This window comes from Corylus avellana, chromosome 4, assembly GCF_965113065.1.
Source record: "Corylus avellana chromosome 4, dhCorAvel1.hap1.2, whole genome shotgun sequence".
Classification (NCBI taxonomy): Eukaryota; Viridiplantae; Streptophyta; class Magnoliopsida; order Fagales; family Betulaceae; genus Corylus; species Corylus avellana.
In genome coordinates, this window is record NC_142493.1 from 16,593,445 (window position 1) to 16,615,601 (window position 22,157).

General features: G+C 39.5%; 1 pseudogene; it reads right to left on the minus strand.

Moving 5' to 3' along the window:
• Positions 1–957: 957 nt before the first annotated feature.
• Positions 958–1,057, minus strand: LOC132180156 (small nucleolar RNA R71; annotated as a pseudogene).
• Between the last annotated feature and the right edge of the window lie 21,100 nt (positions 1,058–22,157).

Below are 22,157 nucleotides of genomic sequence, written 5' to 3' on the forward strand. Positions count from 1 at the left end.
TGTTTGGGTGTGCGTTTGAAGAGCTTAAAAGTGCGTTTAACACTCAAAATGTCAGTTTAAAGGGAAAAAAAAAAAAAAAAAAAAAAAAAAAAAAAAAGTACACATTTGGTAAAAACAACTGAAAGCCCTTTTAAGAGTCCAAAAAACCAAAAAAATTTGTTAAAACGCACTTTGGCAAAAGCTTAAAAATGAAGCTTACACAATCCTCATGGGAATGATCTCATATTTGCCTATTATACTATCGTTTTGATCTTGTACACTTGCGAGTAAAACATAGCAATTATTCGCATATTAATTTAGGTAGGTAATTGTCACAACAGACAGCTTAGTTAGTGGGTTAATTGAACTTTGGGTCACTAGGGACAGCTGGGGGGCATTTTCAAAATTTTGGATTTTTCGAGCTACAGTTTATGAACACTCGCATGGAGGACCACACAAGCGCTCGTTAACTTTTTATTTATCGATGGTTTTTACCCAATCGTACATATGAAAAGCAAAACCCTGAGAACACCTGTTGAATTAGAGATTACTGTTGAAATGGGTGATAATATACCCGAGAATGTAGAGCAAGCTAAAGTTGAGAACCCTGACCTAACAAGATCTCTTAGGGAATTGTTCGCACCCGTTGTGACAAACTTCCCTCGCGCATAGTGTTGCCTCCAACCAATGCTATGCACTTTGATCTTAAACCTCTTGTAATCCAACTATTACCTTCATTCCATGGTCTAGAGATGGAAAACCCCTACAGTCATATGAAGAAGTTCAAGGACATGTGCGCCACGTTCAAATTTCAGAAATTTTTCTAAGGAGTCTGTTCATTTGAGACTATTCCCCTTCTCTCTACATGATAGAGCCAAGGCATGGTTGGACTCTAACATGCCCGGCTCCATCATCTCTTGGGAAATTCTGTTGAGTAAGTTCTACAATAAGTTTTTCCAGATGTCTAAAGTCAATGAGTACCGAAAGGAAATTACTTCTTTCACTCAGGAGGAGGACGAGAATTTTTCTAAGAGTTGGGAGCGGTTCAAGGAGTTATTGATTAAATGCCCTCCGGATAGATATGAGAGATGGAGGCTCGTTCAATTCTTCTACCAAGGATTGACTCAATCCAACCGTAGTATGATAGAGTCTATGAATGGAGGAGCATTTTTAAATTTGACAAGAGATGAAGCTTACAAATCTTTGGATAAGTTTTCCAACAACTCACCGTAGTGGGATTTTTCAAGTTGTCGAGACAAGTCTGCTCGTATTCCCAAGAAAAGAGGCATTTATGAAGTGAAAGAAGACACAAATTTAAGGATGAAGATAGATGCCCGCACCAGAAAGGTCGATGCTCTCACAGTGAGCTGGTCCATTAATCCAGCCAATGCATTCAATGCTGATAGTTGTTCCATCTGTGCTAGTCCTTTGCACTTAGCACAGAACTATCCATCTTTACCGACTTTTGCCGAGTGCCAGATGGAACAAGTGAGCACTTTCAATGATTATAGGAAGCAATCAAGTGGACCATACTGAGAGACCTATAATCCAGGGTGGAGGAACCACCCCAATTTCTCATGGAAGTAGAACCAATCGATGAATTAGGAAGAAGCCCCTCATCATGCTCAGAATCAATACCATCCCGGATTTCTTCCACCGGTTCAGAATCAAGCGCCACCTCCTGCATTCCAAGCTCCAAATCAAGTGCTAGTGTCTTCTTCACAGTCGTCTTTGGAAGACACTCTCAAGGAATTCATGCAGCTCATAGGCCAATCCATAAGTGAAGTGAAGAATGCGGCCATGGTAAACACCCAAGCAATTGCTAAGCTGGAGAGTCAGATTGGACAGATAGCAAACCACTTGGGTGAAAGAGTGAAAGGAAAGTTCCCAAGTCAGCCCTTGCCCAATCCTAAGGGACAATTTGCGATTGAAAATTCTTCAAATCCTGTGCACGGGCAGGAACAAGTGCAATCTATTGTCACACTTTGGTCATGGAGACAAATGGACAATCAAGTGGTTCTGCCAAAAGAGAACCCTGTTGTGCCACAAGGGCATGAAAGCCACAACAATGCAGAGAGAGATGCTGAGCCTACCATAGTCATTGTTGATGATCCCCCTAAGAATTTTGTCCCAAAAGCTCCATATCCAGAAAGAGTGAAAGCCACAAAGAAAAGTGCACAGTTTGCTGAAATTTTGGTGGTATTCAAGCAAGTTCAAATAAACATCCCTTTTTGGATGCCATCTAGCAAGTGCTGTCATATGCTAAGTTCTTGAAGGATTTAGTCACTGTCAAGAGAAGAACAAATGTCCCAAAGAAAGCATTTCTGACCGAGCAAGTCAGCTCCATCCTCCAATGCAAGCTCCCCATCAAATATAAGGACCCTAGGTGTCCTACGATCTCTTGCATGATAGGAGTTAGCTGGATTGAAAGGGATCTGTTGGATTTGGGAGCAAGTGTAAACCTCCTGCCTTATTCAGTCTACTTACAATTGGGGTAAGGAGAATTGAAGCCCACATCTATGACACTCCAGTTGGCAGACAGGTCTATAAAGATCCCAAGGGGAATCATTGAGGATGTGTTGATTAAGGTGGATAAATTTTTACTTCCCTGTGGACTTCATAGTGATAGACACGGAATCGGTTCAGAACGTTGGGAGCCAAATTCCAGTGATTTTAGGGAGACCCTTCTTAGCTACGGCTAATGCCCTAATGAACTCTAGGATTGGGGTAATGAAGATTTCTTTGGGAACATGACAGTGGAGCTGAATGATGAGTGCCAAATATTGCATATTTGGACCCCTTAATTTGCATTTGCTAAGCCTTTAGCTTTAGTATTTTCTGATGTTTGGTTAGTTTTGGTGTTTTAGTGATTTGCAAGTCTTTAAGAGGAAAATGCGGCTTTAAGGTGATATTTGCAACTCATTCTGGGGCTTAAGACACTTCATGGAGCATTGGTAGTAAATTGGAATCAAGCGATGATTCGCACTCGACGAGTCCCACTAAAAAGGCCATATCTTGAGTTGTATAGCTCGGATTGAAGCGATCTTGGTGTCATTGGAAAGCTAACTCAAAGATCTACAAAGTCATATTTCACAAGAGTAGGCCAATTCCTACTGGAATTGAGATCGATCGCACTCGCGCCCTGTGCCATAGGAGACACGTTGCACGAGTGCGATCGAGCGCACCTAGATTGCGATCGAGCGCACTCGGCCGACTTGGCAGCGCTAAAACCCTAAAATTAGCTTATAAATACCATTCTTTTTTATTGTAACGAGGGAAGACGAGCCAGGGGCACCGTACTTTGTTAAAATTGCTATTTTCTGGGTTTTTGGAGCGTTTGTTTCATTTTTCCATTGTAAGTTTTATTTTCTCATGATGTCAATTGAATTGTGGTTTGTTTTTGTTATCATGAGAAGCTAAATCTTTCAACTAAGGTTGAAGATGAAGCTTCGTCATTGACAAACTCATGTATTCTCGTATTTTGTTTATAAAATTTTGACTTTGAATAAGGATGTTGTAGATTTTCATTCAATTGGTTGATTTATATCTTTTAATTGAATGTGATGAACTATTATGTGTTGGAGTTCGATATTTGATGTGTTTCACCCTTCGGATACATCAAATCATTCGATTGAAATCGGATATCCGTTGTGATTCGTTAACTAAACGGATACATAGGATGATTTAATTTCAAATCGGATATTTGTTGTGATTTGTAAAAATGGGTGGATTCATTGAATGATTTAAACTAGATATTTGTAAAACATCGAACAACAGTTTGAGCGTAATAGTTTGTCGATTGTAGGAACAAATACGAGAATATAGAGTTAAGATTTGGCGAAGTGAATTCTTAAACCTTAGTGTTCTTTACCATTTTATTTCATAATTTTCTTTAGTTTATGTTTTATTTTTTGCACGACAAAAATCACAAAATTCGGAGCTAGGTTAAAATAGAGTTGGTTTAAATAGAAATTGGTTTATACAACACAAATCCCTGTGGATCGACCTCGCACTTGCACACACGCTACATTGCACACGACTCGTGCGCTTGCGAGTACAATTAAATTTGTACATCAAATTTTGGCGCTGTTGCTGGGGATTTGTTTGTTTGTGAAATTGATTTTTATTTGAATTGATTTTATTTTTCTACTAGTTATTTTATTTTTGCAAATTTTATTTTATTGTATTTGTTGTTGTTTCTGCCATTCTAATCTACAAAAAAAAAAAAAAAAAAAAGGGTTTGTTGTTTCTGTTTTTCTTGCTGCAGTTTCAGAGAATTTTAGTTTCTGTCAGTACGCTCGATCGCACTCCATTTGCAATCGAGCGCACTCGAGCCTTTTCAGCGAGCAGCCCGCGTGCCTACGCCCGATCCATTCTGGAAGTACGCACGAGCGCATAGCGAACGCACATCTGCGATCGAGCGCATTGTTTCTGCGCTAGAGCGCAGCACCAGAAGCAGCTAAGCACAATTTTTTGTTGTTGTTTTGAAATTTCTTTTGTATATTGTTGTTGAATAGTTAGTTCTATTTTTTTGTTTGGTTGTTTGTGTTCTTTCCGTGATTATTCATTGTTGTTTAATCAGTTTGTTTGAACACTCGAGATTGGTGTATGCTTGGTCGGAGATCCTAAACTTGGATTTGACACCTTTAGATCCCGACATTGATAGAACTCTTAGGAGAACTCAGAGAGCACCTGTTGAGAGTGAAATGGGAGACCAACAAGATAACATAGAGGAACCTAGGGTTGAGCATGAGGATGCTAGAGCTGGAAATCCCGAGCAAGCTAGAGCTTGGAATGTGGACTTCACTACGTCACTTAGGGAGTTGTTCGCACCTGTGGACTTCACTACATCCCATTCGTGTATAGTGTTGCCACCAACCAATGCTCATTTTGATTTGAAACCTCATGTCATCCAACTCCTACCATCGTTCCATGGTCTTGAACTTGAAAATCCTTACAGTCATGTAAAGAAATTCAAGGACATATGCGCCACTTTCAAATTTCAAAATTTCTCCGAAGAGTCTGTCCATCTCAGACTATTTCCTTTCTCTCTGCAAGACAAAGCCAGGGCATGGTTGGACTCCAACACGCCCGGATCCATTACATCTTGGGAAAGCTTGTTAAGCAAGTTCTATAACAAGTATTTCCCAATGTCAAAGGTCAATGAATGCAGGAAGGAAATAAGTTCATTCACTCAGGAGGAGGATGAGAAATTTTCAGAGTGTTGGGAAAGATTTAAGGAGTTGTTGATAAGATGCCCCCCACATGGATATGAGAAGTGGAGACTCGTTCAATTTTTCTACCAAGGATTGACCCAATCCAACCGTAGTATGATCGAGTCAATGAATGGGGGAGCATTCTTAAGTTTGACAGGGGATGCAGCATATAAGGCATTAGACAAGTTGTCCGACAGCTCACAGCAATGGGATTTTTCGAGTTGTCAGGATAAATCTGCCCGTATCCCCAAGAAATGTGGCATCTATGAAGTTAAGGAGGACACTGATTTGAGGATAAAGATAGATGCCCTGACCAAGAAGGTTGAAGCTCGTAGTGGGTCAATCCGTAAATGATGCCAACACATTCAATGTTGATAGTTGTTCAATCTGTACTAATCCTTTGCATTTAGCACATAATTGTCCATTTTCATCGGCTTTTGCCGAGTACTCCATGGAACAAGTGAACCCTTTCAACGACTTCAGGAAGCAAGCAAGCGGACCATATTCGGAGACATACAATCCAGGGTGGCGAAACCACCCTAACTTCTCCTAGAAGCAGAGCCAACCAATGAACCAAGGATTTCCCCCACATGCTCAGAATCATGGTTGTTCGACTCAACCAGTGCAACCTTCTGCATCATCGTCACAATCATCGCTGGAAGAAACAATGAAGGCATTCATACAATTAAATAGCCAGACTATACAATAGCTCAAGAATTCTACCATGGCAAACACCCAAGCGATAGATGAAGTGAAGAATACCACAATGGTTAACACCCAAGCAATTGCAAAGATGGAGAGTCAGATTGGACAGATAGCCAATCACTTGGGTGAGAGAGAAAAGGGGAAGTTACCCAGTCAGCCTGTGCCCAACCCAAAAGGTCAATATATGGTTGGGAATTCCTCAAATCCTGCACACGGGCAAGAACATGTGCAAGCGATTGTCACACTGAGGTCAGGGAGACAAGTGGACAATCAGGTGGTTGAGCAAGAAGAAGACCCTGTGGGGCAAGAAAGGGAACATAGTGGCAACAAAGAGAAGAGAGATGCTGAGCCATCTACAGCCACGCCCATTATTGAGGACCCTCCTAGGTCATTTGTGCCGAAAGCACCTTACCCTGAAAGGTTGCAAGTACCCAAGAAAGGAGGGAAGTTTGAGGACATTCTGGAAGTGTTCAAGCAGGTCCAAATCAATATTCCATTTTTGGACGCCATCCAACAAGTGCCGTCATATGCGAAATTCTTGAAGGATTTGATCACAGTTAAGAGAAGAACAAATGTCCCGAAGAAAGCATTTCTGACCGAGCAAGTTAGCTCTATCCTTCAGTGCAATAAGGACCCTGGGTGTCCTACCATCTCTTGCACAATAGGAGTCAGTCGAATTGAGAAGGCTCTTTTAGATCTCGAGGTGAGTGTGAATCTCCTACCCTATATAGTTTACCTACAATTAGGGTTAGGAGAACTAAAGCCCACGTCCATGACTCTTTAATTGGCTGACAGATCCGTTAAGATACCACGGGGAATCATTGAGGATGTTTTAATCAAGGTGGGTAAGTTTTACTTCCCCGTGGACTTCATTGTGCTAGACACAGAGCCGGTTCAGAATGTTGGAATTCAAATACCAGTAATTCTAGGGTGACCATTCTTAGCTACGGCTAATGCCCTGATTAATTGTAGGACAGGGGTGATGAAGATTTCCTTCGAAAATATGACAGTGGAGTTGAATATCTTTGATATCAGCAAACAACCATTGGAGTATGATGAAGTGACAAGTGTATGCTTGATAGAGGAGATTATGGAGGAGACAATGAATGAATCAAGCATATAAGACCCTTTGGAGGCACGCTTTGCTCAGTTCGGAGAGGATTTGGATTTGGACAAGTTGCTTGAGCAAGCAGATGCAATTTTGGAAACTGCTCCTTTGGCGAGCAGTGAGAAGGAGGAGATAGCAGTATCTGATCCCCCCAAGAAAGAACTTAAGCATCTACCAGATAACCTTAAGTATAAGTTCCTAGGTCCAGCAGATTCTTTGCCTGTGATTATAGCTTCGGATTTGGTTAATGCTCAAGAGGAAAAATTGCTAGAGGTGTTAAGAGAGCACAAGGAAGCTATCGGTTGGACCATTGAGGATATCAAGGGGATCAGTCCCTCGATGGTGATGCACAAGATACATTTAGAGGAGAACACCAAGCCATCGAGGGAGCCACAGAGAAGGTTAAACCCAGCTATGCAAGAGGTTGTGAGGGCTGAAGTGATTAAGTTGTTGGATGCAGGGATCATTTATCCAATCTCGGATAGCAAGTGGGTAAGCCCAATTCATGTTGTGCCAAAGCGGGCTGGATTGACGGTAGTAAAGAACAAGGATGACTAGTTGGTCCCAACTCGTATTCAGTCAAGATGGAGAGTTTGCATAGACTACTGTAAGCTAAATGCCGCCACAAGGAAGGATCATTTTCCACTCCCATTCATTGATCAGATGGTGGAACGTTTGGCTGGGCATGCATACTATTGCTTCTTGGATGGTTATTCTGGATATAACCAAGTCCCTGTGGACCCCGAAGATCAAGAGAAGATGACGTTTACTTGCCCTTTTGGGACGTTCGCCTACCGTCGCATGCCCTTTGGGTTATGCAATGCACCTGCTACTTTTCAGCGGTGCATGATCAGTATTTTTTCTGACATGGTAGAACGTTTCCTTGAGGTTTTCTTGGATGACTTCTCTATCTTCGGTTTATCATTTGAGGAGTGTTTGCACCGCCTCACCTTGGTTTTAGTGCGGTGCAAGGAGAAGAACTTGGTGCTCAATTGGGAGAAGTGCCATTTCATGGTGAAGCAAGGCATTGTACTGGGGCACGTCATATCTCATCGGGGGATAGAGGTTGACAAAGCTAAGGTAGATTTGATTTCCAACCTTCCACCCCCACGTACGGTGAAGGAGGTTTGTTCTTTTCTAGGCCATGCAGGATTTTATAGGCGATTCATCCAAGACTTTCGCAAGATCGCCAGGCCCTTGTGCAAATTGTTGGTGAAGGATGCCCCATTTGTATTTGATGAGGACTGCAAGATAGCATTTGGGGATCTGAAGAGAATTCTGACGTCCACACCTATTATTCAGCCGCCCAACTGGGGTGTGCCATTTGAGATCATGTGTGACGCATCGGATTATGCAGTTGGAGCTATTTTGGGGCAGCGTGTTGATAGACTCCCCCACGTCATTTACTATGCAAGCAGGACTCTAAACGACGCACAACTCAATTACTCCACCACGGAGAAGGAGTTGTTGGTAGTCGTTTTTGCGCTAGATAAGTTTAGACCCTATTTACTAGGATCTAAAGTCATCATCTTCTCGGATCACGCAGCATTGAAGTATCTTTTTTTCCAAAAAAAATGCTAAATCTCGTCTGATCCGATGGATTTTGCTACTTCAGGAGTTCGACATAGAAATTCGGGACAAGAAGGGTTCCGAAAATGTGGTGGCGGATCATTTGTCTAGATTGACTGTGGATTACACTGAGGACACCAGCCCCATTTCGGAGACTTTCCCTGATGAGCAATTGATGCACATTGCTCATGAGCCCGCACCATGGTTTGCTGACATAGTGAACTATCTCGTCACCGGCCAACTGCCTTAGCAATGGAGGCGACAAGATAGGTCCAGATTTTTGTCCATGGTGAAACATTTTTTATAGGACGATCCTTACTTGTTCAAGTATTGTCCCGATCATATCATTAGGAGGTGTATCCCTGAGCATGACCAATCCAATGTCATCTCCTTTTGTCATGATCATGCTTGTGGAGGCCATTTCACTGCTAAGAAGACCGCTGCCAAGATTTTGCAGTGTGGATTCTATTGGCCTACCCTTTTCAGAGATGCCCACGCTTATTGTATATCTTGTGAGCGTTGTCAGAAGCTAGGGAGTATCTCTAGGAGGAATATGATGCCCCTCAGTCCCATTTTGATTGTTGAGATTTTTGACGTATGGGGCATCGATTTCATGGGACCTTTCCCGAACTCCTTTGGCTATCTGTACATCTTGGTTGCTATGGACTATGTGTCCAAATGGGTGGAAGCGGTTGCATGCAAGACCAATGACCACAGAGTTGTGGTCCAGTTTTTGAGAGACACTATCTTTGCTCGTTTTGGTACGCCTCGAGGAATTATAAGTGATGGAGGTAAGCATTTTTGCAATCGGATTTTTGAGCAGTTGATGAAGAAGTATTTCATCACACATAAGGTTGCCACCCTGTATCACCCACAGACGAGTGGACAGGTTGAAGTTTCCAATTGCGAGATCAAGCATATTTTGGAAAAGACGGTAAACCCCAATAGAAAAGATTGGTCTATGCGATTGAGTGGCGCATTGTGGGCATATAGGACAGCTTTCAAGACTCCGATTGGGATGTCACCCTATCGGCTTGTGTACGGGAAAGCATGCCATCTTCCCGTGGTGTTGGAGCATAGAGCATATTGGGGCCATGAAGCAGCTGAACTTCAATCTTTTGAAGGCTGGCTCACAAAGGAAGCTCCAACTCAATGAATTGGAAGAGTTGAGGAATGATGCTTATGATTCTGCGCGGTTGTACAAGGCACAGATGTAGAAGGCTAATGACCAGAGCATTTTGAGGCGATCTTTTGAGCCTGGTGAGAAAGTCCTTCTTTACAATTCACGGCTACATCTTTTCCCGGGCAAGTTGAAATCTCGGTGGACAGGCCCATTTATCATTCGGTCAGTTTTTTCTCATGGGGCCATCGAGACTGAGGATCCTAAGAATGGTAACACCTTCAAGGTGAATGGACAGAGAGTAAAACCATTCTTAGAGTTGAGGAGTAAGGAGATCGAGATGACATTGTTGGAGGATCCGAGTTATTCTGAGTGATTGTCGTCTTTTGTGGAGAGTCTGGCTGAAGACTTAAAACTTAGCGCTTGTGGGAGGCAACCCTACTTCTTTCCCTTACTTATCTTGTTTGTTTGTTTCTGTTGTGTTTTTCAAGGCAAGTGTCTGCCATTCAAGTTTGGGGGAGCGTTCTCCTATGTTACACCCGACTTGCGCCGCTCATCTGGTATTGTATCTCTGGACCCATTGGGGACAATGTGTCATTTTAGTTTGGGGGTGGGGTAGACATTTTTCTGTCTTTTTCTTTGATTATTCGTGTTGTTTTGTTAAAAAAAAAAAAAAAAAAAAATTGCTATGTTATTGATTAAGCAAGGGTAACATCTATTCTGTGGTTTGCATGTCATTGGTCTGTTTAGCATTTTGAACACAGCATATCATTAGGAATCTGAGTCTTTTGACTCATTGTTGGATTAGAGAGATTTCACATGTTTGAATTTATCACCACGAGCACACTAGCATAGAATCGGTGAGGTATAAGATTTGATTTGATTAGGGTGTATTTCGAGATTGGTAGGATGAAGTGTTATGAAACCTTGGCTTGAAAATAAAAAAATAAAAAATAAAAATAAAAAATAAAAAAATCAGTTTGAGCTTCTCATTGAGTAACCGGACCTCATGCCTCACAAAGCATTGAGTGTTCGTGTAAAAAGATGAGAAACCTAACATGGTTGGTTGTATGGCTAGTTTGGCTTCGTAGCCTAGTTTACTTGAGTAATTAAGCCCTTAGGGATGTTTCTACATCTAGTGCCCTAAAACCATTTGGTTTGGGAGTCTTTGGCCCAACACTCGTTACATAGGTCAATTAGAAAGCTTAAGGAAGCTAAGCATTGCACAGCCTACACAAAAAATAAAAAAATAAAATAAAAAAAATAAGCCTTGGTTGTTTCATCTGAGCGAATTCCTATCACTTCTAAGGTACACCCAAGTTTGAGAATAAATTGAAGCCTCATGATTATATGTTAGTCTCACATTGCACTTATTGGAACATTTGTTGTCTCAAATTTCCATCTTTGAGTTGAATGATTTGTGGTTGTCTTGATGATGTGATTGTGGTGTGCACTGTGATAAACCTGCTCATGATATTAAAAACCATGTGTTTGTGTGGAAGTCCTTGTTTGTCAAGTAACATAGTGCATAAATGTTTGTGGGTATCATTCCTGTTAAACCCTCACTAGGGATGCCTAGGGGTTTAAAAGGCTTGTTGCATATGCTAAATACAATCGTCTCTCCCACGACAGTGGACTTATGTTTCTTGCTTTCAATTTGTTTTTCATTTTGTTTTGCTAAGGGACTAGCAAGATGTAAGTTTGGGGGTATTTGATGAGTGCTAAATATTGCATATTTGGACCCCTTAATTTGCATTTGCTAAGCCTTTAGCTTTAGTATTTTCAGATGTTTTGGTTAGTTTTGGTGTTTTAGTGATTTGCAAGTCTTTAAGAGGAAAATGCGGCTTTAAGGTGATATTTGCAACTCATTCTGGGGCTTAAGACACTTCATGGAGCATTGGTAGCAAATTGGAATCAATCGATGATTCGCACTCGACGAGTCCCACTAAAAAGGCCATATCTAGAGTTGTATAGCTCGGATTGATGCGATCTAGGTGTCATTGGAAATAGGGGTGGCAAAATGGGTACCCATACACGACCCGATTAGACCCGCGGGTACCCGTTACACGATTAGCTTATACCCAGACACGACCCGTTTAGCTAAACGGGTAATCGGGTTTGACATGATTATGACACGAAAATAATCGGGTAATCCGACACGACCCGTTTTACCCGTTTAAAATAACCGGGTATAAATGGGTAGACACGACCCGACACGACCCGATTACCCTAAACTATAATTTTTTTTTAAAAAAAAAAATTAAAATTCAAAATTGTAATAATAATACTAATACATCAATATAGTCAATGCAAAAAATTGAGTTCTAAGAGATTAAAGGTTTTAATAAAGGATAAGAAAAAAAAAAAAATTGGAAAGTGACCTTAATTGACAAATTGTACTCCAAAATAAATTACTAAACTCATAATTTCACCTAAATTTAAAAGTTAAAAGTTAAAACAAGTAAGTTCATTTATTAAAATAGTCCACTTATAATTTAGTCCCACATGTAACAAAAGTGTTAAAAAATTAATTTGAACAAAGATACAAATTCTCAGACATTTTTTTTAGCATCCAACCCTGGGCCAAGACTCAATATTTTTGAATTCCATGACCATGAGAGCCATAGAAGACCAAGATCCTTATTTAATTGTGCAAATACATTTATCAAAATGTGTAATATAATAGAATAGTTATAATTTAAGTGATTTTCATTTTAGCAACGACAAGGTAAAGTACAGTAAAGTTTTTCTAAAGATCACAAATTTGCTATCCAAAACAAATAATGGCATCAATGCTTAGAGAGTTCTTCATTAGTAGACATTAGAATTTCATCTGTAGTGTTTTACATGCATGGGGAAGCCATGGAAGCAACATCATATACTAATTCAACAAGAAACACTGCCAAACATCCATAAGGATGCAAATTACAAGAAACTCATCTAAGAGATCAAGCCTCAGTCCACAAGATGATACACAAAAACAATTTGAGAGTGTGGGAACTCCATAAGGACCATAACCATATATTATATTAAAGATTCATAACACAAGATGAACAAACACATAAGGGTATGACCTCATACCATATTACCATGAAGGTGAGGCTCAAGTGGATCGACACAGGATTCTAACTACAATTATAAATAATCATAAGAATAATTCATCAATGGAACAAAACAAGACATAGAAAAATATTCTAAAACTACAAAAGAGGGGGCCAATTCGGAAGCTAACAAGCCGGAAGAAAATCTAATTTCTCACCATAGCACAGCAAATACAAGCAACATAACAAATACTTGCTACATGGGCACTCGACCTATTTCTTCTTCATTTTTTTTTTTTTTTTTTGGAATGAAAAATGGCATTTAGTTTTAACCAACAAAAAAGTCAAAGACATAAAATTTAAACAAATTAGTTCAACCCAAAAGCAAGTATTAATGGGTTAAATAACTTAAATTGTGTCCATAAACTAAAATGTGTCAACATTTCCATCATAGCAATAAAGAAAAAGATAATAATAAAAAAAAAAGCTAACAAAAACAAAATAATAAATACAAAAAGAACCAAGAAAAAAACAGAATTCAAATAAATATCGATTATCGCCGAAAGCATCATCACAAACCCCTCAATCAGGCTATGGTTGAAATATCAGACCGTACTGGACAAAAACGACTCCAACCACAGAAAGTAAAAGAAAAAAAGCAACAAAACAAAATTTTAATCATATTAGGTTATTTTATCACATAAATTATAAACATAATCAAGAATTAGAATTTAGACTCAGATAGTAAGGCAATATCAAAATGCATTAAAATAACGATTCAATATTCAAAACTGACTTCTTCTTATTTCCTATTCCCTAGATTTTCTCGGCATCCAAACATTACATAAACATACAGAAACCCCATTAACATAACATAAAACCCAAACTCAAATCACGTAGATTCGACAAATAGGCACCGACCCATGAAAAAGGAGCCCGAATCCTGATCTGGGTATTGCAGAAAATAGAGGAACAAAGATCAGACCGGGCTGAGAAGCTGGGAGATGTGAGCTGCTGCCGGGTCCAGAAAAAAACCAAGAAAAAAAAAAACTGGGTTGGCGGGTGACGGGTCCAGGAAAAAGAAAAAAAAAAAACCGAGTCTGACGGGTCGACCCGCCAGACCCGGATACTATGCGGGTCTGACGGGTCGACCCGCCAGACCCGCACAGTAATCGTGTCTGGCGGGTCGACCCCCCGCCAGACACGAAATTTCCGGGTCTTAATCGGGTAGACCCGATTACGACCCGAACCCGATTAGCCCAAACCCAATACCTATTTTTTCGTGTCGTGTTCGTGTCGGATTTGCGGGTCGTGTCAAAATTGCCGGCCCTAATTGGAAAGCTAACTCAAAGATATACAAAGTCATATTTCACAAGAGTAGACTAATTCCTACTTGAATTGCAATCGATCGCACTCGCGCCCTACGCCATAGGAGACACGTTGCACGAGTGCGATCGAGGCCACTTAGAGTGCGATCGAGCGCACTCGGCCGACCTGGCAGCGCTAAAACCCTAAAATTAACTTATAAATACCATTCTTTTTTATTGTAACAAGGGAAGACAAGCCAGGGGCGCCGTACTTTGTCAAAATTGGTGTTTTCTGGGTTTTTGGAGCGTTTGTTTCATTTTTCCATTGTAAGTTTTATTTTCTCATGATGTCAATTGAATTGTGGATTGTTTTTGTTATCATGAGAGGCTAAATCTTTCAACTAAGGTTGAAGGTGAAGCTTCGTCATTGACAAACTCATGTATTCTCGTATTTTGTTTATAAAATTTTGATTTTGAATAAGGATGTTGTAGATTTTCATTCAATTGGTTGATTTATATCTTTTAATTGAATGTGATGAACTGTTATGTGTTGGAGTTGGATATTTGATGTGTTTCACCCTTCGGATACATCAAATCATTCGATTGAAATCGGATATCCGTTGTGATTCGTTAACCAAACGGATACATAGGATGATTTAATTTCAAATCGGATATTTGTTGTGATTTGTAAAAATGGGTGGATTCATTGAATGATTTAAACTAGATATTTGTAAAACATCGAACAACAATTTGAGCGTAATAGTTTGTCGATTGTAGGAACAAATACGATAATATAGAGTTAAGATTTGGCGAAGTGAATTCTTAAATCTTAGTGTTCTTTACCATTTTGTTTCATCATGTTCTTTAGTTTATGTTTTATTTTTTGCACGACAAGAATTACAAAATTCGGAGCTAGGTTAAAATAGAGTTGGTTTAAATAAAAATTGGCTTACACAACACAAATCCCTGTGGATCGACCTCGCACTTGCACACATGCTACATTGCACACGACTCGTGTGCTTGCGAGTACAATTAAATTTGTACATCACTGAACATCTTTGACATTAGCAAGTAGCCACTTGAATATGATGAAGTCAGAAATGTGTGTCTAATTGAAGAAATAAATGATGAGGCTGTGAGTGAGTTAAGCATTGAGGCCCCTTTGGAAGAGTGTTTTACTCTGTTTGGAGATGATCTGGACCTAGACAGGTTACTTGAGTAAGCTGGGACTTTGTATGAGCCAAGTATTGAGGATCCTGAGGTAGAGTGTTTTGCTCAATCTGGAGGTGATCTGGACCTTGACAAGTTACTTGAGCAAGCTGAGACTTTGTATGAGCCAAGCATTGAGGACCTTGAGATAGAGTGTTTTGCTTAATCTGGAGGTGATTTGGACCTTGATAGGTTACATGAACTAGCTTAGACTATTAGTGAGTCTAGTATTGAGGACCATATGATAGAGTGCTGCTCAATTTGGATGTGATCTGAATTTTGACAAATTATTTGAGCAAGCTAATGCCGTATTGGATCCCACTCATGAGATGCAAACTGAAAATGGGGTAACCACTAAGACATCATTCCCCAACCCATCTTCATCAGCAGCTGAGCCTCTTATGTTGGATGTAAAGCCTTTACTTGACATCCTGAAGTATAATTTTCTAGGCCGCACTGACATTTTGGAGGCAAGTATTATATATCTGATTTCTGATAGTAAGTGGGTTAGTCCCATTCATGTGGTACCTAAGCAATCAGGTGTGGCCGTGGGGAAGAATAAGGACAACGAGTTGGTTCCAGCTCGCATGTAGACAGGATGGCAGGGGTGCATTGATTACTGCAAGCTGAATACCACAACAAGGAAAGATCATTTCCCTCCCCCGTTCATTGATCAGATGGTGGAATGGTTAGCTGGACATCCCCACTACTGTGTCCTTGATGGTTATTCCAACTACAACCAAGTTCCTTTAGACCACGAAAATCAAGAGAAAACCACTTTCACCTGTCCTTTTGGTGCGTTTGCCTACTGTTGCATGTTATGTGGGTCATGTAGCGCACTTGCTGTGGAGAGTCTGGCTGAAGTCGGTAAACTTAGCGCTTGTGGGAGGCAACCTCTTGTTACTTTGAGTTTTTTGTTGTCATTTGATTTTGTTTTGCTTGTTTTCGGTTTTGTTTTGTTATGTTTTTCAGGATAGGTGTCTTACATTCAAGTTTGGGGGACGTTTTCCAACGTTATGCCCAAAGTGTTCTCCCCATTCGGTATTGTATGTCGGGCCACATTGGGGACAATGTGTCATTTAAGTTTGAGGGTTAGAAAGACATGACTGTCTATTTCTTTCTTTTCTGTTGTTTGTGTTTATTTTATTTCAAAAAAAAAAAAAAAAATTGTTATGTTGTTGATTAAGCATGAGTTACATTGTAACTGTGGTCTGGTGTTCATTCGTTTGTTTAACATCTTGAACACATCATGTCATTAGAAATCTGAGTCCATTGACTCATTTTTCGCTAGAGAGACTTCACATATTTTGAGTTGATCATCACAAGCACATTAGTATAGAGTCTGTGAGGAATGAGATTTGAATTGAATAGTGTGCATCTTGAGATTTGTAAGATGAATTGTTAATGACTAACTTTGGCTTGAAAAAAAATAAATAAATAAATAAAGTCATTTTGAGTTTCTCATTGAGTAACTGGACCTCTTGCCTCATTAAGTATTGAGTGTTTGCGTAAAAAGATGTGAAATTCAAGTTGGTTAATTGTATTGCTAGTTTGGCTTTATAGCCTTATTGACTTAAGTCATTAAGCCCTTAGGGATGTTTTTACATCTAGTACCCTAAAACCATATGGTTTGGGAGTCACTAGTCCAACACTCGTTACATAAGTTAATTAGCAAGCTTAAGGAAGCCGAGCATTGCACAACTTACATAATAAAAAATAAAATAAAAAATTGCATATCTTTACTTAAAGCCTTGGTTGTTTTCATCTAATAGAATTCCTACGAAGTTTAAGGTACACAAACTTTGAGTAAATTGAAGCCTCATGATTGTGTGTTAATCTCACTTTGCACTTATTGAAGCATGTGTTATCTTAATTGCCCACTTATGAGTGAATTGATTTTGGATGTCCTCATGTTGTGATTGTGGTGTTTATCTTGTTAAGCATGCTTATGAGTAAGAACCATGTGTTTGTGTAGAAATTCATGCTTGTATATCACAGAGTACTGAAAATGCTTGTGGGTATCATTGTTGTTAAACACTCACGAGACTTCACTCGTCCACTAGGGATGCCTAGGAGTTTAAAACACTTGTTGCATATGCTAAATGCAATCGTCTCTCCCACAACAGTGGATTTATGATTCATGCTGTCATGTTGTTTTGCTAAGGGACTAGCAAAATGTAAGTTTGGGGGTATTTGATGAATGCCAAATATTGCATATTTGGGCCCCTTAATTTACATTTGTTAAGCCTTTAGCTTTATTATGTTCTGATGTTTGTGTTAGCTTTGGTGTCTTAATGTTTTATAGGTTGTTAAGAGAAAACATCGGTCTTAATGTGAAAGTTGCAAAGACACTGGAAAAAGTGAAATTATGGAAGTTGGAATCGAGCGTATGTCACTACGCTTGAGCGCATCTGCGCTCGACCCCACCAAGGGCATGCTCGAGCGCACCCCTGCATATGCCCAAGCAAGCAGTGCCCAAGCACTGCGCCGTAGGAGAGCTGATACATGCATGAGTGCAATCGAGCGCACTCGTCCAACCTGGCAGCGCTAAAACCCTAAATTAACATTATAAATATCATTCTTTTCTTTGTAAACGCATCAAAGGGGCGCCGTTCAGATTGTATTTTTGAGTTTTACGTGTTTTGTAGCTCTGAATTTAATTTCCCTTTGTAAGTTTTTAGTTTTCATGATTTCAATTCACTTTATCATGCTTTTTGTAATCATGAGAGGCTAAAACCTTCAACTAAGGTTGAAGATGAGCCTCACCACTGATTTACATTCATACTTTCATGTAGTTGTTCATACAATTCCGTTATTTAATAAAGTTTGATGTTTTATTTCAATTCAATGATTTGAGTAAATTCTTGTGATTGATTGTTTTGTTTACTAATTGTGCAAATTGGATATTCGATGTGCTTCATCCGTCGGATACATCAAATCATTCGATTTAAATTGGATATCCATCGTGATCCATAAATGAAACGGATACATTAGATGATTTGATTTAAATTGGGCATTCGTTGTGATTTTTACAACGGATGGATTCGTTGAATGGTTCAGTAGAATATTTTTATAAAACATAGAATATGCATAGGTTTTATCTTTATTCGGATGTATGAACAAAACATGAGAGTGTGATGTTTTAATTTGGTGAGGTGAATTCTAAAACCTTAGTCGTTTATCATTTGATTTAATATCATCTTTCATTTAGTTTACCTTTTTGCAAGAAAAATCACACAAAATTTGGAACTACATTAAAAATATAATTGGTTTAGATAGAAATTAACTTGCACGACACAATTCCCTGCGGATTTGACCTTGCACTTGCATAATCTATATTGCAAACGACTCATGCACTTGCGAGTAACATTAAAACTCACAACAAGTATGCGAGCACTCGCACCTTTTCAGAAGCTAAGTATGAAGCTATAATTGATGGAATAAATATGGCTCAATAAATGGGAGTTAAGAGCTTGGAAGTTAAAAGCGATTCTTAAGTACTGGTCGGACACATCAGGGGAGAATACGAAACCCGAGGAGAAAAAATGAAGCGGTACCTGGCAAAAGTGAGGGAAGCTACTGAATTTTTCGACAAAATATAATTCACAAAGGTGCCACGAGAAGAGAACGAATTGGCAGATGCCTTAGCGCATATTGGCTCCTCTACTGATGAAGAAATCATAGTAGCAGGGTGTTCAGTCCAAGAACTAGCAGAACCTTCAATCACTTGGATAGCCTAAGTGGTGCATATTGAAGAGGAACAAGGAGACACGGAGTGGAGCGGTGATATAGTGCAATTCCTAATAGAGGGGAAATTGCCCTCTGCCAATAAGTTGGTGTTGTGCAAATTTATTTAACTCGCAAGTGCATGAATCAATTGTAGTTTAATGGATTGCAAGTGCGAGGTCGAACCCACAGAGAATTATATTTTTGAAAGATCAATTTATATCTAAACTAATTAAATCCTAATCTAGTTCCAAAAGGGTTTTGATTTTGGTTTTAAAAATTAAAAGACTAAACATAAACTAAATAAATCAATAGATAAAGGCACTAAGGATGTGGAATCTACACTCACCAAATCATAACATATTTTATATTAATCAATATTAATCCGAAGTTCTCACAATTTAAATCTTATGTATGTTTTACTATGCTTCAAAGAATTTAATCAAAATCATCTCATGTATCAATTCATTGACCAAATCACAAAAGGAATCCAAATTTAATTGAAACACCAGATGTATCCGTAGAACAAATCACAAGGGATATCCAATTTTTATGAGTTAAAAACCAAGCAATCAATTATGTGAAATTATCCTAAATCATCAAGTGTATCCTTGAATCACAACAAGATATCAAAGAATCATGCCACATATTGAAAAAAAAAGTAAAACAATTGAAATAATAAACCAATAAAATTGGAATAATAAAAACTTACAATAAAGCAATGTTGTTTTTCATCGGTGAGGCTTCATCCCCAACCTTAGTTGAGAATTTAGCTCCACATGACTATGAAACTAAAACCTAAACCTAAACCTAAAGAAAAACTAAACTAAAAAAAAAAGTTGTGGATTACATTCTGTCTCCAAGATTGTATCCCAAAACTCGTCTCTGGAATTCTCTATATCTTTTCTTAAATGCAAAGAAGTCTATTTATAGGCTTAGAAAAGTCCTAGAAGCCCTATTAAACCTAGATAATTCGGAGGTCTGTCTCCCAGTCAAAATAAAAGTCTAAAATCGGAATAAGATTCGTCCAAATTTGTGTCCTTTTATTGAGGGGCGATTTTGGCATAGTAACCGTCCGAATTAGGAAAATCCTATTTCACAATGAACTGTAGTATTTTGAGTAATATTTCCAATGCCTCTTGAATCACTTCAATCTGATATTTTAGCAGAAAGTTATGGTCAAAATACTGAGACATGTGCAGAATCTAAATTTGAATCTAATCCGAAATTTTATTCAATCTGATCTTTAATCCGATTTAACATTTTCTTGGATTTGTTTAAACTTAACCACATCATCTAGGTCTTCCCAAAATATGCTTTCTTCCAAACTTTGCATTTTTTCCTTTAAAGCTGTAGTTTTTCTTCGACCTACAAAATACTAAAAACACAAAACTAACACAAGACATTAAATAACGACACATCTAAAGGATTAACTAATGTAAATAAAGGGGTCCAAATATGGAATATTTGACACTTATCAGTTGGCTCGGAAGATACATATCCAAGCTGCCCGGTATACACTAATCAATAGGACTCTATACAGAAGAGAATATACTCTGCCTCTACTTAAATGTCTATCCAAAGCCGAGGCCTCTTACGTGCTAAGGGAGATTCATGAAGGCATTTGCGGTAGTCACTCCGGAGGAAGGATGTTAACCCATAAAGCTGTTTGAGCAGGATATTACTGGCCCGGGATGAGTAAAGACTCGAGTGAAGTGGTGAAGCATTGCGACAAATGCCGGCACCATGGCCTTTCGCACAATAGAGTGTTGACCTCGTAGGACCTCTATCGATAGGAAAAGGGGGTTGCAAATTTGTAATGGTTGTCATCGACTACTTCACGAAGTGGGCAGAAGCCGAAGATCTAGCAACCATAACCACCGGGAACATAAGAAATTTCCTTTAGAAATCAGTAGTGTGTAGATACAAAATTCCTTACTCATTCGTAACCGACAATGGCAAGCAGTTCGATTGCGAACCATTTCGGAGCTGGGGCACCAAGGTACACATAAGGAACTATTTCTCATCCTTAGGGGACCCTCAAGCGAATGGCCAAGTAGAACCCATAAACAAGACCTTGATGAAGACATTGAAGAAGAAACTTGAGGATAAGAAAGGAGTATGGGTGGAGTTTCTCTCGAAGGTACTCTGGTCTTATCGAACAACTGTTCGCACACCAACAGGAGAAACACCATTCTCTCTAGCCTTTGGATCCAAGGCGGTTATTCCAGTTGAAGTTGGTTCCGTAAGCTTCTGAGTAAAGCACTATAACCTGGGACTGAATGAAGAGGGCATCAAACTGAGTTTGGACCTACTACAAGAAAGGAGGGATGACGCACATGCAATGATGGCTACCTACCAACAAAGAATAGCCAAATATTTCAACAAAAGACTCAACCCCAGAGAGTTCAACATAGGTGACTGGGTTCTCAGAAAAGAAAAGAAAACTAAATCAGGAGATGTTCTTTATACAGACAACTCAAGTTTGTAAAAAAGAAAAAAGATATAACAAAAGAAAAACCGGCTAAGTCTCGGGAGCAGGTTTGGCATCATCATCTGCATCACCACCGTGGTCATCAATGTCAATCTCGGGACCAAGTGGCTCGGGGGGTAAGTTAACCTCTGGTCAGAACCTATACACATTAACCTCCGAAGCATCTGGAATTAGCTCTCTACTCGTGTCGACCAATTCATCAATAGCATAAGCTGGAATCGACAGGAAATCAGAGTTCACAGTGGCCGGGTCGATATTGAATCACTCTCAATTTATAGTCAGGTATCGGCAATTCTTGAAACCCCAATGAAAGCCACGAGCCCAAAGCAAATCTCGGAGCCAAGGAATGAAAGACAACTCTATGAAGTAATGAGCTACTTTAGCTTTCCAATAGCGATATCCTCGGCGGAATAAGCTGCACCTCTCCCGAGAATCCTTCAGATCCGCCTTAAACTTTTCACAGGCTTCCTCAAACTGAGATAGCTGAACCTCAAGAGTCTCGGAAAGCTTTCAATAACCTTCCTCAGAAGGTCCTCCACAACTTTGAAATGTTCTGTAGTCACCTGATGAACATTAGCATCCACCTCTTTGGCATGCTCCACAAGTTCCTGGTTCTTTCGGTTCGCAACTTCTAGGAGCTCTCGCCAGTAATAAACGAAGATTCTCCACTTCAGAGTTAGAAA